This window comes from Schistocerca americana, chromosome 4 (genome assembly GCF_021461395.2).
Source record: "Schistocerca americana isolate TAMUIC-IGC-003095 chromosome 4, iqSchAmer2.1, whole genome shotgun sequence".
Classification (NCBI taxonomy): Eukaryota; Metazoa; Arthropoda; class Insecta; order Orthoptera; family Acrididae; genus Schistocerca; species Schistocerca americana.
In genome coordinates this window covers 319,705,156-319,724,543 of record NC_060122.1, presented here as the reverse complement: position 1 = coordinate 319,724,543, position 19,388 = coordinate 319,705,156, and the positions used below count along the sequence as shown (strand labels likewise).

The 19,388-nt window shown below is 41.2% G+C and overlaps 1 protein-coding gene across 1 annotated transcript in view; it reads left to right on the top strand.

Annotated features, from left to right (window-relative positions):
- Positions 1-2,490: 2,490 nt before the first annotated feature.
- Positions 2,491-19,388, top strand: part of LOC124613981 — a 199,194-nt gene continuing 182,296 nt past the window's right edge. The window contains exon 1 of the mRNA XM_047142768.1: positions 2,491-2,552. The gene's annotated coding sequence lies outside the window, so the exon portion shown is untranslated. The remainder of the gene's footprint in view (positions 2,553-19,388) is intronic.

Genomic DNA, 19,388 nt, shown 5'->3' with positions numbered 1-19,388 from the left:
CTCGCAGACCTACCGCGCTTTCTTCTTTGATGTGGAGTCCATTGGCATACCCGTTTTGTCCATCTTGTGTCTGGCATACGCTGTAAGTGACCATTCCAGAGTAGGTGCTTCCTTTCTATGTAGTCTAGGATTGTGCTTTTCACATTCATAACCTCTCTGATCCTATCATTTCTAATATGGTCGAGTGTGGAGTATCCACAACTCCGTCCCCAGAAATCCATCTCGACAGCCAGCAGGCGATCTTTCTGCCTCTGAGTTAGTTCCCACAACTCTGCACCATATGTTGTGATACTTTCAATAATTGTGTAGTAGATGATATGTTTTGTCCTGCGCGTTATGTTTCTGTTCCATAGAATACCATTTAGTTGTTTTATGGCTCGCTTGCCCTGGCCTATTTTATTGTTTACATCATTCATACTTCTACCATTGGACGACAGTATCACTCCCAAGTACTTAAAATTATGACACCCCTTAACAGTGTCAGAACCGAGCCGTAAGTCGTTAACAGTATTTTCTCCCACTTTCAGACAATCTGTTTTAGATACGTTTATGACAAGACCCCATTTTTCATATTCTTCTTTTAATTTGCGGAGCATGTAATTTGCATCTTCCTCATCTGCAACTACTAACACTTGGTCGTCAGCAAAAAATAGAGTGAACAAGATCTCGTCGTCTATAGGGACACCCATTCTCCCGCATTTCCTTTTCCATGATTTTAGTGCCTTCTCTAGGTAGATCTTAAAGAGTGTAGGGGCAAGTGTGCATCCCTGGCGTAGGCCCTTTGTCACCTCAAACTCTTGAGATAGTTGATTTCTCACTTTAACCATTGCCGTACAACCTTGGTAGAGGAGTCTGACAGCTTTCACGATATATGAATAATGAATTTACTATTTTGGCTTTCTCTCCGTTAAAGCAGGTGTTGACAGATGTGAAAATTACCGAACAATCAGTTTAATAAGTCACGGATGCAAAATACTAACGCCTATTCTCTACAGACGAATAGAAAAACTGGTAGAAGCTGACCTCGGGGAAGATCAGTTTGGATTCCGCAGAAATATTGGAACACGTGAGGCAATACTGACCCTGCGACTTATCTTAGAAGCTAGATTAAGGAAAGACAAACCTACGTTTCTAGCATTTGTAGACTTAGAGAAAGCTTTTGACAATGTTGCCTGAAAACACTCTCTTTCAAATTCTGAAGGTGGCAGGGGTAAAATACAGGGAGCGAAGGGGTATTTACAATTTGTACAGAAACCAGATGGCAGTTATGAGAGTCGAGGGGCACGAAAGGGAAGCAGTTTCTCGGAAGGGCGTGAGACAGGGTTCTAGCCTATCCCCGATGTTATTCAATCTGTATGTTGAGCAAGCAGTGAAGGAAACAAAAGAAAAATTCGGAGTAGGTATTAAAACCCATGGAGAAGACATGGAGAAGACATTGTAATTCTGTCAGAGACAGCAAAGGACTTGGGAGAGCAGTTGAACGGAATGGACAGTGTCATGAAAGGAGGGTATAAGATGAACGTCAACAAAAGCAAAACGAGGATAATGGAATGTAGTCGAATTAAGTCGGGTGATGCTGAGGGAATTAGATTGGGGAATGAGACACTTAAAGTAGTAAAGGAGTTTTGCTGTTTGGGAAGCAAAAGCGTTTCTGAAGAAGAGAAATTTGTTAAGATCGAGTATTGATTTAAGTGTCAGGAAGTCGTTTCTGAAAGTATTTGTATGGAGCGTAGCCATGTATGGAAGTGAAACATGGACGATAACTAGTTTGGACAAGAAGAGAATAGAAGCTTTCTAAATGTGGTGCTATACTCGTAGAGGAATGCTGAAGATTAGATGGGTAGATCATGTAACTAATGAGGAGGTATTGAATAGGATTGGGGAGAAGAGAAGTTTGTGGCACAACTTGATTAGAAGAAGCGATCGGTTGGTAGGGCATGTTCTGAGGCATCAAGGGATCACAAATTTAGCATTGGAGGGCAGCGTGGAGGGTAAAAATCGTAGAGGGAGACCAAGAGATGATTACACTAAACAGATTCAGAAGGATGTAGGTTGCAGTAGGTACTGGGAGATGAAGAAGCTTGCACAGGATAGAGAAGCATGGAGAGCTGCATCAAACCAGTCTCAGGACTGAAGACCACAACAACAACAACATGAGTCACTAATAGATGATTTCGATTTGTTTACTGACTCTGCCTAAGGCAAGCGGTTTTTGGAATTTTTCGACGGATCGTTTGTCCAGATGCTTAAGAGCACTTTTCCTAAAGCGAAACATGTACATGCCGAGGTTCATGCGACAAATTTTTACCACAAATGGTGACGTGTAGCAGAGGATGGAGTTGCTTTGCGCACCTGGGTTTCCGCAGTTGCGCGTCCTTGAGCCGTCCCGCGCTGGGCCGATGACCAGCCGCCGTCGTGCCGCGGGCTTCTCGGTCGGTCGCTGGCTGCGTTACGTAAGCGGCCGCCCGCTGCAGGAGCGGGTCAGCCAGGGGTGCAGCCGGCACAGTGCGGCCGCCCTCCACAGCTGCCGGACGTCCGCCGGCAAAGCACAGGTACGGTACGCTACACGCACAAGTCGCGCGTTTCGCAGTTTTTCCTCTTTTCACGAAAATACCAAATTAATTACATCACATACAGAATGCCTAGATTGACGAGAAAGGCGTCGCGTGACCTAAAGTGACGAAATCTAACATTTCATACTAGAATTGGGCAGGAATTACAACCAGCTGGTGTCGGAAACTAGCAGGCGGAAGTACTTTGATCATCGGAGTCTCGGGCAGACCTGCGGTGACGATTTGGTTACGCAACAGAGACCACAACAGCCTCTTTTCCATGGACGGCGCGTGGCGTTTTGTTTAGCGGGGATTGTGTTTCCGAACCACCGAAAGCACTTGCCTGATCAAACCGTTGTGACAGTTGCCACGTTTTCTACGTCAGATGCAGCTGTTGTTTAGGCACGTATGTCAGTCACATTTAACGCCTCTCACAGGTCAAAGGCACGGAATGTTGGCAAACTCGTTATGCTCCATCTACATCTAAGTGTATACCCCTCCACTGGATGGCGGAGGGTACATACACCATACTATACATTTTCTTTTCTATTTCACTTGCATATTAAACGAGGTATTAATATCTGTCTGCATGTCTCTGGACGAGCCCCCAGCACCCTTATTTTATTCTCGCCATATGCGACATATCCCATGGTGTCAGCGTCATGTTGGCACAATCTTTTGTTATAGTTTAGTAAGGGTTACACTGACCTACTACGAAGCTAAAAGCGTGTCTTTGAATTATTGTCAATGTTTGCTGCCTTGATTACGTAATACGGATTCCCAAACACGGGAACAATGCTACTGAACGTCTTATTTGCAGTTTATTTCACAGGAGCTTTGTATTTTCCCGGAACTTTCCCGACAAATCTAAATCTTCCGTTCGCCCTCGCTGATACCGATTTTACCTGCTCGTCCCATTTCACATCATTTCTTAGTATTACCCACAAAAACTTATATAGTGTGAGTTGCTCAATAAGTTCCACACTAATCTTTTAATGAGGTACCACTAAGTTTCTTCTCTTCATTATGGCTATTATAACAATAACCCCCACCTCCACTCCGGGGTCCTTTTAACAACAGAACTCCCGTTATAGAACAGCATCAAATTTCTGATTACTTTACAACCGAGTTAATGTTTCGAATATATCGCTAAGTGCTCTCATTATCGAACACTGGATCAGTATATTTTGGCCAATTTGCGCTGCGCTTTAAGAAAAGCTCGTTTTTCATGCACCTCCTTGTTTATGACGACATATCTCCTGAAATATGTGCCCTACAATGATATAACTTTGCAGGTACAGTCAGTGATATATGTAGATACTGTCTGCAGAACGTGTGACGAATACAAAAAATAGCAAAGAAGTAGTAAACTAAAACATCATGTCCTACACTGAAGTTTTACTGCATGAACAGCGAAAGTGTATAAGCGATAAACTTTTTTCCCTTTCACTATTTTGTGGGTTTTCTCAGCTAGAGAACGTTTCGGAAAGGATTCACATTATGTGTAAAGTAAGCTGGATGTGGGTAACTGCTCTCATCCTCTAAAAAATAGATGAATATACTAGGGGTAAGTTGCGTGCCAAGAGTTATGCTGCAAGACATATACACCGTTTCTAACTTTAATACTTGACTTATTCTTTTAAATCCTTATATAAGAGTACAACTGTCGCGAGCAGATTATGACTGCATTTTAAATTTATAAATTCGGTCAGTAACTCAGTATAAAGCTGTTATATAGGCAGCCTGCGACTACAATAGGTGGCCAGATGACCGCTTTAGCCGTTTAGTAGCATAGGTTTACCCACATTTAGGTGGAAATCTTGTCCATGTCTTTCTACAGTTGTACACAACAGCATCGTAAATTCACAGATTTATGATGCTGCTGACCCCATCTGTCACATAGTTTACGTACTTACTATCAGAAAAACTCGGCATTGCCGAAGTGTTTCCTTATAGCTCTACGTCCGCTCCTGTCTCACGCAGCGTTTGGCCTTGGGCTGAATGTTTATGACGTCATATCTCCTGAACTTTAATTTGTACAATGATACAGTTTTTCAGTTAGATTCAGTGCTGTACGTCCATACTGTCCGTAAAACGTGTCGCAAATACAGCTGGTAGTAAAGAAGTAATAAATTATAACGTCATACCTCATACGGTACTTTTACTGCATGAACAAGGGGAAAGTAGTAAGCGATAAACTTTTATTCATCAATTTTCAGTGATTGTCAGCGATAAAAAAGTTCGCAAATGTTTGAAATTATGTGAAAAGTTGTTGCAAGTAGGTATATGCTCTCATTCAGAAGCACTACCCGTTAATAAGTCTGGCAATTCACGCTACCCCGACCCCTTGCATAGATAGATGGTTTTCACCCGTACAGCGATTGTTGCCTGACAGTGAGCTCTATCTGTACCTAGTTTGTTTGAAATCGATCCAGTCGTTTAGGAGGAGATGTAGAACGTACATAAACGCACACATACTCACACACATACACCCATCTTTATAATACATCCGGATACTAAGAACACCTGAAGTCCTAGTGCGCTTCTTTGAAGAACTAACGATGTTATTTTCGATTCCACGGAACACTTGCTGTCCAGTATAACGCACTGGGTTCTATCAATCAACTACTCCTCGAGCCAGTTAAATATGTGGGAAGGTACGCCGTTTGATTTGTAGTGAACAATTCTCTGCCAAAGGCTCGTTCGTTCTCGGAATGGCGAAATATGTGGTGAGTAGAGACAGTTCTTCCGTCAGTTACTGACAGTTTTAGAATAGGAGCCTCTACGGTTCCTTCAAGTAGCTGCTTAGTTGGCATCATGAGGCCAAGTTCGGAATCATTTACAGCACCGTCAGCGGAACCGGGATCCTTTGTATGGCACGAGGATACACTGACCATTCAATTACGAAAGCAGACTTTGTCTTCCTGTTTCTATTGTCTACCAAAGGGTTCGCTGTTACCTACATCTATTCTCCGCAAACCTCCTTACCGTATGGGGCAAAGGGTATTTCTGTACCATTATAATCCCCCTCCGCCTACTCCATTTCCGAATCATTACGAACAAGAACCTCTTACTCACTATGTTGTACAGTACTTTCCGCACGAGCTTTAGGCAGCTGAAGAGGGGCGGAGCGAATCCTTAAAACATCAGGTCGAGTTTGTGATGTATCCTTATTGGGTTTATTTTGAGTTTAATTGACGAGGTGCAACTATCACGTTTTCGTGGTGTAACGCAACTGCAGTATTAACGTTTATGTCTGTTAAATGTCAATTTTACTGTTCACACGAGCATCAATTCTACTTTTTATATAACTCAGCTAGACTACAAAAGGAAGTGCTAGTGAAAGGGTCTGCGACGTGCGATATTTATTCTTGAGCTGTGATTACCATAATCGTATATTCAAATAGTGTCATGATCTGCCTTCTGCACTTAAAGACGTGATCTCTAGAGTATGTGAATAGTGTGTTCTGTTTTAGCTGCAATATAGCGGTGAGCGCTGCTTGAATGAATCGCTCCTTTCTTCTTGATGATTTGTGGGAGAATGATTACATAAAAGAAGAGAGCCACAATCATTCGTTTTGAGTAGTAGATTTCTTTTACTTTGTTTGTCGGCATCAACCGTTAATATACTACAAAACTAGTAACGATTGCACAACATTGATTAGCTATGTTCAACATTTCGTCGAACAGAATTTGTTCCATTATTTTACTTGTAATATTCGCGTTTGTCTCAGACCCTTCACATGCTATCCTAAAAGTTAATTTCATCAGTATTTTTTGCACGCACTCAGACGTTATTCGCCGGCGCTCTTATAGCTGCTACCGGCGTCCAACGTGGGACGCGGCTACCTGCATTGCAAGCTGCGCTTACATAAACCGCCCCCAATGACTGAGAGCAACAAAACGTGCACCTTTGGTGGGGTCGGGACAGGAGCGAAGTATGCTTCTGGAGAAATCCTTTTCCCTACGGTACTTTTATAATTAAAAAGCTACACATGAAGGGCCACTGAGCGCGACAGCGAATTTAAATATTCTCTTTAACAATCCTCAAATTTACAAAAATGGAGACGTATCTGAGGTGTCCGAGGATATAGCCATTTTACAGTGGCTTGTGCTAAGAAATGATGTGTACTATTCTGTAGACACACATACACGTTTGTGTGGCAGATTTGGTACTTGCACGCCTAAGATTCGATTTCTGTTTTATGGGAAACATCACAGGTGTGAACATGACAAAAATTGTTTTCTGCTACTTCTTTTTTATTCACTGAACTGATATATTTTCAGTCGCGAGTTATTCCTTTAGGCATTTATGAAACATAGACCATGGGAAAACTGGGATATGTTCATGAATTAATTAATTTAATTTTGCTTTATTTATGCACTTATTACATCTAATTATGCATCTGTAGTCAGTCAAAATTAAAATACACTCCTGGAAATGGAAAAAAGAACACATTGACACCGGTGTGTCAGACCCACCATACTTGCTCCGGACACTGCGAGAGGGCTGTACAAGCAATGATCACACGCACGGCACAGCGGACACACCAGGAACCGCGGTGTTGGCCGTCGAATGGCGCTAGCTGCGCAGCATTTGTGCACCGCCGCCGTCAGTGTCAGCCAGTTTGCCGTGGCATACGGAGCTCCATCGCAGTCTTTAACACTGGTAGCATGCCGCGACAGCGAGGACGTGAACCGTATGTGCGGTTGACGGACTTTGAGCGAGGGCGTATAGTGGGCATGCGGGAGGCCGGGTGGACGTACCGCCGAATTGCTCAACACGTGGGGCGTGAGGTCTCCACAGTACATTGATGTTGTCGCCAGTGGTCGGCGGAAGGTGCACGTGCCCGTCGACCTGGGACCGGACCGCAGCGACGCACGGATGCACGCCGAGACCGTAGGATCCTACGCAGTGCCGTAGGGGACCGCACCGCCACTTCCCAGCAAATTAGGGACACTGTTGCTCCTGGGGTATCGGCGAGGACCATTCGCAACCGTCTCCATGAAGCTGGGCTACGGCCCCGCACACCGTTAGGCCGTCTTCCGCTCACGCCCCAACATCGTGCAGCCCGCCTCCAGTGGTGTCGCGACAGGCGTGAATGGAGGGACGAATGGAGACGTGTCGTCTTCAGCGATGAGAGTCGCTTCTGCCTTGGTGCCAATGATGGTCGTATGCGTGTTTGGCGCCGTGCAGGTGAGCGCCACAATCAGGACTGCATACGACCGAGGCACACAGGGCCAACACCCGGCATCATGGTGTGGGGAGCGATCTCCTACACTGGCCGTACACCACTGGTGATCGTCGAGGGGACACTGAATAGTGCACGGTACATCCAAACCGTCATCGAACCCATCATTCTACCATTCCTAGACCGGCAAGGGAACTTGCTGTTCCAACAGGACAATGCACGTCCGCATGTATCCCGTGCCACCCAATGTGCTCTAGAAGGTGTAAGTCAACTACCCTGGCCAGCAAGATCTCCGGACCTGTCCCCCATTGAGCATGTTTGGGACTGGATGAAGCGTCGTCTCACGCGGTCTGCACGTCCAGCACGAACGCTGGTCCAACAGAGGCGCCAGGTGGAAATGGCATGGCAAGCCGTTCCACAGGACTACATCCAGCATCTCTACGATCGTCTCCATGGGAGAATAGCAGCCTGCATTGCTGCGAAAGGTGGATATACACTGTACTAGTGCCGACATTGTGCATGCTCTGTTGCCTGTGTCTATGTGCCTGTGGTTCTGTCAGTGTGATCATGTGATGTATCTGACCCCAGGAATGTGTCAATAAAGTTTCCCCTTCCTGGGACAATGAATTCACGGTGTTCTTATTTCAATTTCCAGGAGTGTATAATGCTGCTACTAATAGTAATAATGGATGTTATTGTTGTTTTTGTTGTGGTCTTCAGTCCGAAGACTGGTTTGGTTCAAAAAATTGTTCAAATGGCTCTGAGCAGTATGGGACTTAACATCTGAGGTCATCAGTCCCCTAGAACTTAGAACTACTCAAACCTAACTAACCTAAGTACATCACACGCATCCATGACCGAGGCAGGATTCGAACCTGCGACCGTAGCGGTCGCACCGTTCGAGACTGAAGCGCCTAGAAGCGCTCGGCCAGACTGGCCGGCACTGGTTTGGTGCACCTTTCCATGTTACTCAATCCTGTGCAATTCTCTTCATCTCCGAGTAACTGCTGCAACATATATCCTTCTGAATTTGCTTTCTGTATTCATCTCTTGGTCTCCCTTTACGATTTTTACCCCTCCACACTTCCTTCCAGTACTAAATTGGTGATCCCTTGATGTCCCAGAATGTCTCCTACCAACCGATCCCTTCTTCTAGTCAGGTTCTGCCTCAAATTTCTCTTCTCCCCAGTTTGATTCAGTTAGTCTTCATTTGTTAAGTGATCTACCATCTAATATTCAGCGCTTTTCTGTAGTACCACACTTCAAAAGCATCTATTCTCTTCTTTTATAAAGCGTTTATCGTCCATGTTTCACTTCCATACATGGATGGCTACACACCACACAAATAGTCTCAGAAAAGACTTCCTGACATTTAAATCTATATTCTATGTTATCAAATTTCTCTTCTTCAGAAACGTTTTTCTTGCCATAGCCAGTTTACATCTTATATCCTCTCTACTTCAAACACCATCTCTTCTTTTGCTGCCCAAATAGCAAAACTCATATACTATTTTAAGTTTCTCATTTCCTAATCTAACTCTCGATTTGTTTTTATTGACGTTCATCTTATATCCTCCTAACAAGACACTGTCCATTTCGTTCAACTTTTTTCCAATCCTTTTCTGTCTTTGATAGAATTACAATGTCATTGGCAAACCTCAAACTTTTTATTTCTTCTTTCTGTACTTTAATTCCTACTCCAAATTTTTCTTTTGTTTCCTTTACTGCTTGCACAATCTACAGATTTAATAACATCGGGGATAGGCTACAACCCTGTCTCACTCCATTCTCAACCACTACTTCTCTTTCATGTCCCTTGACTCTTGATAACTGCCATGTGGTTTCTGTACAAACTGTAAATAGCCCGTCGCTCCCTGTATTTTATACCTGCCACCTTTAGAATTTGAAAGAGAGTATTTCAGTCAATATTGTCGAAAGCTCTCTCTAAGTCTACAAATTCTATGAATGTAGATTTGCCTTTTCGTAATCTATCTTCTAAAGGAAATCGTGGGGTCAGTATTACCTCGCGTGTTGCTACATTTCTCCGGAATCTAAACTTACCTGAGGTCGGCTTCTACCAGTTTTCTATTCTTCTGTAACAAATTCGTGTTAGTATTTTGGAACCATGACTTATTAAACTGAGAGTTCTGTAATTTTCACACCTGTCAGCAACTGCATTCTTTCAAATTGGATTATCATATTCTTCTTGAAATATGAGTGTATTTCGCCTGTCTCATACCTGTTGCTCAACAGATGGTAGAGTTTTATCACGGCTGGCTCTCTCGAGGGTTTCAGTAGTTCCAACGGAATATTATCTACTCCCGGAACCTTGTTTCTACTGAGACTTTTCACAGCTTTGTCAAATTCTTGTCGCAGTGTCATAAGTCCCATCTCATATTCATCTACGTCCATTTTCCTTTCTATAATATTGCTTTCACGTTCATCTCCCTTGTATAGATCAACTATATGCTCCTTCCACCTTTCATCTTTCCCTCCTTTGCTTAGGACTGGTTTACCATCTAAGCTCTTGATATTTATACAGCTGCTTCTCTTTTCCCCAAAGCCCTCGATAACTATCCTGTAGGCGGTATCAGTCTTTCTCCTAGCGAAATATGCTTCTAAATCCTTACAGTTGTCCTCTAGACATTCCTGCTTAGCAATTTTGCACTTCCTGTCAATCTGATTTTTTAAACTTTTGTATTCCCTTTCACCTGCTTCATTTACTGAATTTTTAACATTTCTCCTTTCATCACTTGTATTATCCAAGGGTTTCTACTAGGCCTTGTCTTTTTACCTATTTGATCCCCGCTGCTTTCACTATTTTACCTTTAAAGCTACCCTTTCGTCTTCTACGGTATTCCTTTCTCCTTTTCTAGTCAATCGTTGTATAATTCTCCCTCTGAAGCTCTCAACAACCTCTGATTCTTTCAACTTATCCAGGTCCCATCTCCTCAGATTCTTACCGTTTTGCTGTTTCTTTTGTTTAATCTACAGTTCGTAATCAATAAATTGTGTTCAGAGGCTACATCTGCACATGGAAAGGTCTTACAATTTAAAATTTTGTTCCTAAATATCTGTATTACCATTATATAACCAATCTGAAAGATGCTGCATCTATCCGATCTGGTATTGTATTTGTGAATGGGGATTAGTATTAGACACACGAGATACAGAGGAAAACAATGGCCAAGAAACTGGCGAAGAAAACATAGCGTGTAAAAGTCACATCACATATCCACTCCCATCCACCCTAACTGAGCGTAACAGAGAATGAGATGATTAAAAAATCGAATGTTACACACATATCTTACACAACCATTCACAATTTAACATATTTATCATAACAGGACGTGCCAAGAGAGGCTGAACAATAAAGAAATAACACAAGCGTTATGGTCGTGACTGACTTAATCAAATTTTCTTTATAGACTGTTCTAATACCTTTAGTTCTTCACACTTACTGCAAGCAGCATTCACAGTAGCGGTACCACATACACCAGTGTTCATGTAACGTTACAACTTTACTCTCTGGTTAAATAAAATGGGAACCATATCATAAACCTCACCATACAGGACTTTTCTTTACAAAGAAATTTTAATACTCTTCTTTCCTCCATTGTTCTACCTGTTGCCTCTCATCAACTCCTATTTAATTTCTGGTATACTCTTTCTCGCATCATGTTTCATTTGACAGTAGGTTTCTCCCCTGAGGTTTTCCCACTTCATTGTTCTAAATTTTATAAAGTCCTCAGTTTGAAATATACATTCTCTGTTAGGACAGATATCTCGTTTACGTCGTGGTTGTGAAAATGGAGCGCATGTTCAGACGTTATTAAGGAGGTAATACTCGATTACGGAAACCGTGGGAAAATTAAATCAGGATAACCATAAAGATGTTCGAAACATGCTCCTCCAAAATACAAGTACAAAGCATCACCAGTGAGTCATCAGCCTCATTAACAAGGTATAGAGCAGTACATTTGTTGCGCTTATTAAAAAAAAATACTTGCACAGCAGTCTTTCCCTTGTGGTACTGTATCTGGACTAGAAGTCTGCTTCTTATCCCTGTAATTCTTCACATCATTTTATTTTGAGATCTTTTGGTCTTAAACATAATTCGTTGTAAATGATTTTCGGTTTGTACTTAGAGTTTCCTCAAAATTTCTCTTCAGTTTGGCCAGAAGGGGTATGTGATTTTTTGGACTGATTAGTTTAGAGCATATGTATGCATAGTTAGTGTTAACAATAATGAACACATTGTTTATCAGTTCTGTTCTTGCAACTACAGTTAAAAACTAGTTTTTACTATACAAGCTAGAAGATTTTAAATAAAAATTCGTCCATTGAATAGAAGGAATTGGCCAGAAGAAATAATTTCATGTTAGATTTAAAACCTGCTTTGCTACCTCTCAGATATCTTATGTTACTTGGCAAATAACCAAAAATTTTTGTTGCTGCATATTGAACATCTTTCTGAGTAACCAACAACTTTAATAATGGGCAGTGAACGTCATTTTACTCTATTATTGTAGGTGTGGGCATAGCTATTTTTTTGGAATTGGGGTGAATTCGTTATGACGAATTTCATTTGCGAATATATGTACTGTGATGGCGCATTTAAAATGTCTAACTTCTTGAAGACATCTGTGGTAGAACACCACACAGTATTCTTAGTGTTCGCTTTTGTGGCATGAGCACTTTCTGATAACGAGTTACCCCAAAAAATTATTACATAAGACATTGAGTGGAAATATGTAAAGTATGTCAGGAGGCAGATTAATTTGTTTCCAAGAATAGCAATTACACGCAGAGCAAAAGTAGCTGAACGTGATTGTTTTAGAAGCTCAGTATTATGTTTCTTCCAGTTCAAGTTTTCTTCAGTATGCACACCAAAAAATTTGGAGGATTCTACTCTGTTCACTGACTCCTGTTCAAGTGCTGCATCAGTTGCTGGTATGACAATTTGTTGTACAGAACTGCATATAGAGCGTTTTCTCAAATTAAGGGAGAGTCCATTTTCAAAGAAGAACTTAATAATTCTTTGAGAAACATCGTTAACAATTTCTTCTGTTGCTTCCTCGCTAATGGGATTTGTTACAACACTAATATACTGTGCAAGAAGTCCCAATTCTGCTTGTTGAATGTTAAGTGGAAAATCATTCATTTATATAAGGAATAGGAGTAGACGGAGAATTAAACTCTACGGGATTCGCTTTGCAATTTCTCCCCAGTCACTAAAATTTTCTACCTTTCCAACATTTTCTGAATTACTCAACAGAAGGTTTTAGATTCTGTCTTTTAAGCATAATTCGAAGCAGCTGTGTGTAAAACCATCAATTCAAGAAAACTTAAGTTGTGCTAAGAGTGTAACAAGATCTACACAATTAAATGTCTAGGAAATATCACAGAAAATATCAGCTGGCGATATTTTATCATTTAAGGCTTGTAATTACTACTAGATGAACATATAAATAGCATTACCAGGCAGGCAACCCTTCTGAAACCCAACTATTACATACAAAGTAAATTGTTTATGAGAGTACTCTTGGGCACACTAACTTTTCGAATATTTTCGAAAAAAGATGTCTCTAAGGAAACTGGATAATTATTACTCAAGCCAGCTTGCCACCTTTCTTATAAAACGATTTAGCAAATGTATATCTTAATTTGTCTGGAAAAATTCTCTGTGCCAATGATGCATTACGTATATCACTGAGGACATTACTTATTAAGTTGGAACAACTTTTCAGAATTATATTTGAAATTCCATTAACAGCTCATGAGCTTTTGTTTTCTAGAACTATAAGATTTTTATTTTTTAATAATTATGTTAATTTCAGTTCAGGATGTTTGTGCTACTTCTAGTTGATTAAAGTTTTGTGTAATGACATTTTTGATATATTCTCCCGCTGCTTTAGTCGAACCTTTAATCCTATTTTAGCCGCTACATTCAGAAAGTGATTGTCAAAAGTACTTGTAATTTGTGAACATCAGTCTCAACATTGTCATTTAGTTTAATTGTTACGATATCCTCTACACTGGCTGCCTGCCCTGTCTCCCAACAGATAATATGCCATATAGTTTTATTATCTGCATTATTTATCTCTCTCAGGATGTACATACTTTTGGAGATTTAAATAACTTTCTTTAGAACAGGGTCTTGACTTTCTGACCTTTGCGCAAATTTCCTTCTTTTCTTCTTCTAATACGAGATTTTAATTGCCTTAGTCAGCCAAAGCTCACTTGTTTTATTTTCTTTTTTTTATGGAGTTTCCAGATAATCTACTTTCAAATATTGACACAAAATCAATATGGAATAAACTGAATTTGACATTAGCATCTCTTTCTATATATACTTCATCCCATACCAAATCTTTTAAGTCACATTTAAAATAATGCATCCCGTAAGCCTTACTGCTTTGTATGAACTTACCTCAGGGCTGTAAGGTGCTATAGTGTTCATTTCCGTTAACTGTGCATCATGATCAGACAGTCCATTAACAATGTGGTACACATTAATTGTTTCCACCCTGTGCTCCGACTATAAACATGTTATCAGTCAGGGTCTTGTTATCTTGCAACACAAGGGTTGGAAAATTAACGACTAAAATTATAATTGAGACACCCAAATAATTATTCTGGTTCATTTTTCATGCCTCTATCTTTTAAGGGATCTACGCAGAAATCTGCCAAACTTCTTACTGCTTCTTCTTGTCTAACAGGTAGCTCAATAATGCAGCTAAATTTCTCATAAATAGCTGGAAGTTTCCTAGAGAGGATCTGTAGCCTGTTACAGTTACCAGAGAATTGTTCTGCACTAACGACTAGAGAAGGGCTCTGATCTACACAAAAACTGTTTGTCCCAATATTTCTGACTAAGTCTGACTCTTATATGTGTTTCAGCTTCTCTTTTTCCCATGTTAACGCTACACGAAAGTGATGCTAGTCTATAATCCCTAATATTTAGCTTCTCAATCCCTGTGGTTACTTGGTGTTGTGAGAAGTGCAAACATCAGTAACTTCAGAATTTTCGCATCTTTTAGACATACAAGAAAGTCAGTCTTGTTTTTCAGCCTCCTAACGTTGTGATGAAACAAATCAATTGTACTTCTCTGGAAAGTTTTACATACACTATGGTCCTGTTCTTTTCTAATTTATTTCATGAATCTCTGTCTACAACTTGATTCTGACCTAAAAAAAATTGCCTCTCTAATTCCAATAATCACAAGGATTCGGTCTTGTATGGTTGTGACTCCGTTACAATTTCTGCATGATGCTGCTCTGTCCAAATGCAAACCGTGATTAGTGTACCTCCACTTCCAAATTGCAGCAACAGGTACAGCACAGATATTCGATTGTTCCAGTCAAAAGCAACTCACTAAGCTATTTGTTTACGCGAGTGACAGCTTTGTTAACCCTGGGCTGATCATATCGCTGCGAAACCTCCATAAGCCCCACATGAGTGTGTCTTGTTGCTAAACCTATTTCCTCCAGGTCACCTTTAATACTATACTCTACGTTGTTAGTGTTTTCTGCCCCCCTTACTATAAGCACCTGATCCTCTTTGTCAAGATCTATGCACAGAGCACTTATGTTCTTTGTCACCTGGTTAAGCTTGGCACTAGTTTTCACAATGCTGTGATCTGGTATTCTACACCTAGCTTTTGCTGTAGCATTTGGCCTGCATCCGTCCCGTTACTGATGCCGACCTTGAGGACTACTTTCTTCCTATTCGACTTTACAGTCATCTTTGCCTTGAAGGTGTTCCTATGAGTCTGCTCCACTCTAATTTGCTCAAAAACTGGTTAAGGCTCTCCGCCTACTTCAAGTAACAAGTCAAACTGATTGATAACTGGAACCTGAAATGTGATGTCTAAGGTTTTCTCCTTTTGCTTAACACGAACTTGTCCTTGGTTTACCTCCGTTAACGTTGCTGTCTGTCTAGTATACTTCCGCTCGTTGAAAGGAATTGCTGCCACGCGCTTTTACTTCATGGCCAACTGGTCAAGCTTCATGTTGTATCCTATTCTGAATATTTAAATATCCTCGTTAATCTCTTGTGACTGTATGATAATATATTAGCTAAACGTCTGTGCGTCTCGCAGGTTGCCTCATATTGTTTTGCAAAATCTGCCTGGGTGCAAACGGCTGCTCACCTATTCTGTATTGGAACAATTATGCCATGAAATATTCATTTGTACGAAATCAGCCAAGATAGCACCTGACCAAGAGCAAAATAGGTTCCGTAATAAGAGAAGTAAATAAATTGTTGTGCCGGTCATTATCGCGGTAGTTAGTGGTCTAAATCGTGTAGAAGCTCTTTAGATCCTGTAATACCTAATTTTATACATATTATGCGCAAAGCAACGCCAGGAATTCAATAAAACAGTGAATGTCGTGAAGAAACTACACAATTATTACCAAAGAAGCAGCACAGGTTTGTCCAGAAGTTCTGTGGTCCGTTGACTACGTGTTATTTCCATTATATGCGATATCGATGTAAAGTGCAATTCGTGTAGCCATGTGCCTGGTTTGCTCAGAAGTTGTATCATGTGTCAGTGACAAATTTTATTTTTTATTTACGTTTATCTGACAGTACTGTACTACACCAGCAGTGAATCGTGCAATCATGAACCTGTACCAAAACAGTAGATTTCAAACTATACGATATCTCTCGCCCTGGTCAATAAAGCACATGATAAACAGTACTACGCCTAATAAGATGCAATGTGACATGTGACGGGAGCTTGTTATTGAAACCATTAGCTGATTTTCGTGCCTGTAGCCAAATATTTCTAAGGCTTTGGTAATTTTCTCTGCTTACCATGAAAACCAAGAGCGGTAGTGGCCAAAGTTTCCGAGTTAATTCTTGTGTGAAAAATTTACATTGCCTCCCAGATTTGGGTTGTTGTTGCGGAGAAGACATTATTTAACTTTCAGTCAATGTTAACGTCTCTTTCTTTATTAAAATAAGTAGCGCACGGAAGCTCATTAGAGCCCCCTTCGGAAACGTAGTATCTGCTGGTCCACGAAGTATTTGCTGGTCCAAGGGAAATCAACAGCAGTGTCTTCGATTGTTTCTTCGTAATAATGGTAGCTGCAGCAGAACTTCGCACTGTGGGCTGTAGAAATTTGCCTCTTTCTTGTGTTGTATAACGAGTTAGTTTCCATGCAACACCGAAATTTAATTTCTCTCGGCTCGTTACTTGTAAAGATCTTTAGCCGACAATCTACACTACTTCTCACTACTTCATATTTCAACGGATTGCTATAACGACAGTGGAAGCACTCCAACAACATAATGTTCTCGTATGAGGCGCCAGTGTTGCCAACAGTTTCAACACATAGCGATGAGCAAAGTTGTACCCCGAGCGAGATATCGCAAGGTTTCCTCATTAAAAGGGGGAAGCAGGCTTCGAAATCCAATCTGATTTTCCAGAGGAAGGTATTCCGTGATTTCACAACTCGTGAATTCCAAAATGCTTCTTTCGATAAGCGCACAGCTCATACTTTCCTTCATTCTTTTTGAGCAACAAACTCCGACCTTCGTTTATTCAGAGTACTGGATATTATCACAGAGTAGGTCAGATATCGCGGCCACCCGGTGACTTACCTTAAATCCGATTTCTTGATTAAGTATACTGTTATCTGCCTTTGTTGTTCAGAGATTTCGGAACTACGCAGAAATTTTGCGAGAAGTCTCGTTGACATTGGTAAGAGGTGGATTCAGAATCGTGCCCAACGATATTGTCTTGAGATTTCACATTTCCTTTAAATTACTTTAGGTGAATGTTTGGAATTGTCTGTTTAACAAGAACCCGGCCCATAATCATCAGGCGTAACCAGAAAGACCATTGCTCAAACAGGTACGGAATGTCAAACGACTGAGCCTTGTTACTTCGTGGGAGTTATGGAAGTCATCAGATAGTTTCATACGACAGTGTGCAAAGCGATCAATAGAGTTTTCCTGAATACAGAGCCTGTTTTTTTATTTGTTGGGGAAGTGTTATTTGTGGCGAGTTAGAACTGTGTATTGTACAACGTTTCGGAAGACTGGTGTTTGGTTTCAAGTACTGGTCTAAAATAAAACTTTAGGTTGTCACGGAAATTATTATATTCCGCTAAAAGTAAAAAAAAAATTCATAGTCACCAACAGTACAGTTCTTTACAATTCACAGCTTCTTCAGAAGTGTAACGAAAACGAGTGGTCGGATTCTAGGGAATTGAAGGGAATCGTAATAGATCGTATACCCCGTACGAAAATGTAGCTTCGATGCCCAGGAATAATTGCAGGAAAGAAAACAGTGTTCTAATGAGACTCTTGTGCAAATATAGGGTTCTGGCATTCGAGTTGTACCAAGTGGCAGTCTTACAGCTTTTATTGTAGGTTTGGCGTGGAGATACTGAGAATAAGCTAGCAGAAAGTAGGGCGCTTTCGGAAGCACACAGGAGTTCGCGAATGGAATCCCATACAGAGCGCCTGACACAGTTACAGAATACCTTACACCATGCACTGTGCAGTATGTATCCTGATGCAGAAATTACTGAAAGATTTTACGTTTAAGGAGAGCCAGAAAAACAGACGTAACAGCCAAACGTTAAAACGCCTACACAACAGTATTTTGTTTGTAATTAATCACTCAAAAAGAGAACTGTATCATAATACAGGAGAAATTAGAACAGACGCTCAAGTCATTCGACAACTGAGAAATGTGTAATGCGAATATATGAAAACATAGAAGCCTGTTGCTAAAGTCACAATATTTTGCAACAGTTTATGAATTTGTGACGAGATAAAATTATCTCCGCGAAAGCAACTGTAATTTTGTAGAAATAAACATGCAGTAGCCCTCAAGTCCTAGGTGTGCTACGAAGAACCTGTTAAAACGTCAGAAAATGTAGGTAAATTTTACAAACTGATAAATACCCACCTTTCAGACAGTAAACTATGATTAATGTCATATTATACTGCTACTTATTGGTTACAAAATGGTGTGAATATGGCATCTCTATTTATCTTTTCCTTAAAACGTACATAAATTTTGCAGCAATGGTAACTGATATTATAAGGGGCGTTCAAAAAGAAACGAGCTGGAGTCTGGAATGCGCAAACCGGTGACAGGAGGGTACCGACCAGAGCGTGGAAGTTCACAGCCCGTCGCTAGAGGGCATGCGTGCACGTCACGTGACCATACAGAGCTAGCAGCAGCATGCATCAATCGTCCAACGCTGCCAACCGCCTTGCAAACAGTGACATGGAGGCGTCAAATGAAGAGTAAAGAGGTGTTTTTCGTTTTCTGACAGCGGGAGGAGTAGGAGGAACGGATTTTCACCGACGAATGCCACAAGTGTACGGCAAACACTGCATGTCCCTTGCAAGGGTCAAAGCGTGGCACAAGCGCTTCAGGTAAGGACGGGTGTCGTTAGCCGATGGTGCACTGTCTGGAGCACCACACCGCTTTACCGATGACATTGTCCAGCTGGTGGGTGCACTCACTACCCAGGACCGCCGAGTGACAGTGAAAGCCACAGCCGCCATGGTCGGATTGAACGTCGGAAGTGGTCACACCATCATGAAGGAACGACTGCACTTGCGCAAAGTGTGTGCCCAATGGGTGCCCCACAGTCTTCAGCCACACCAGGA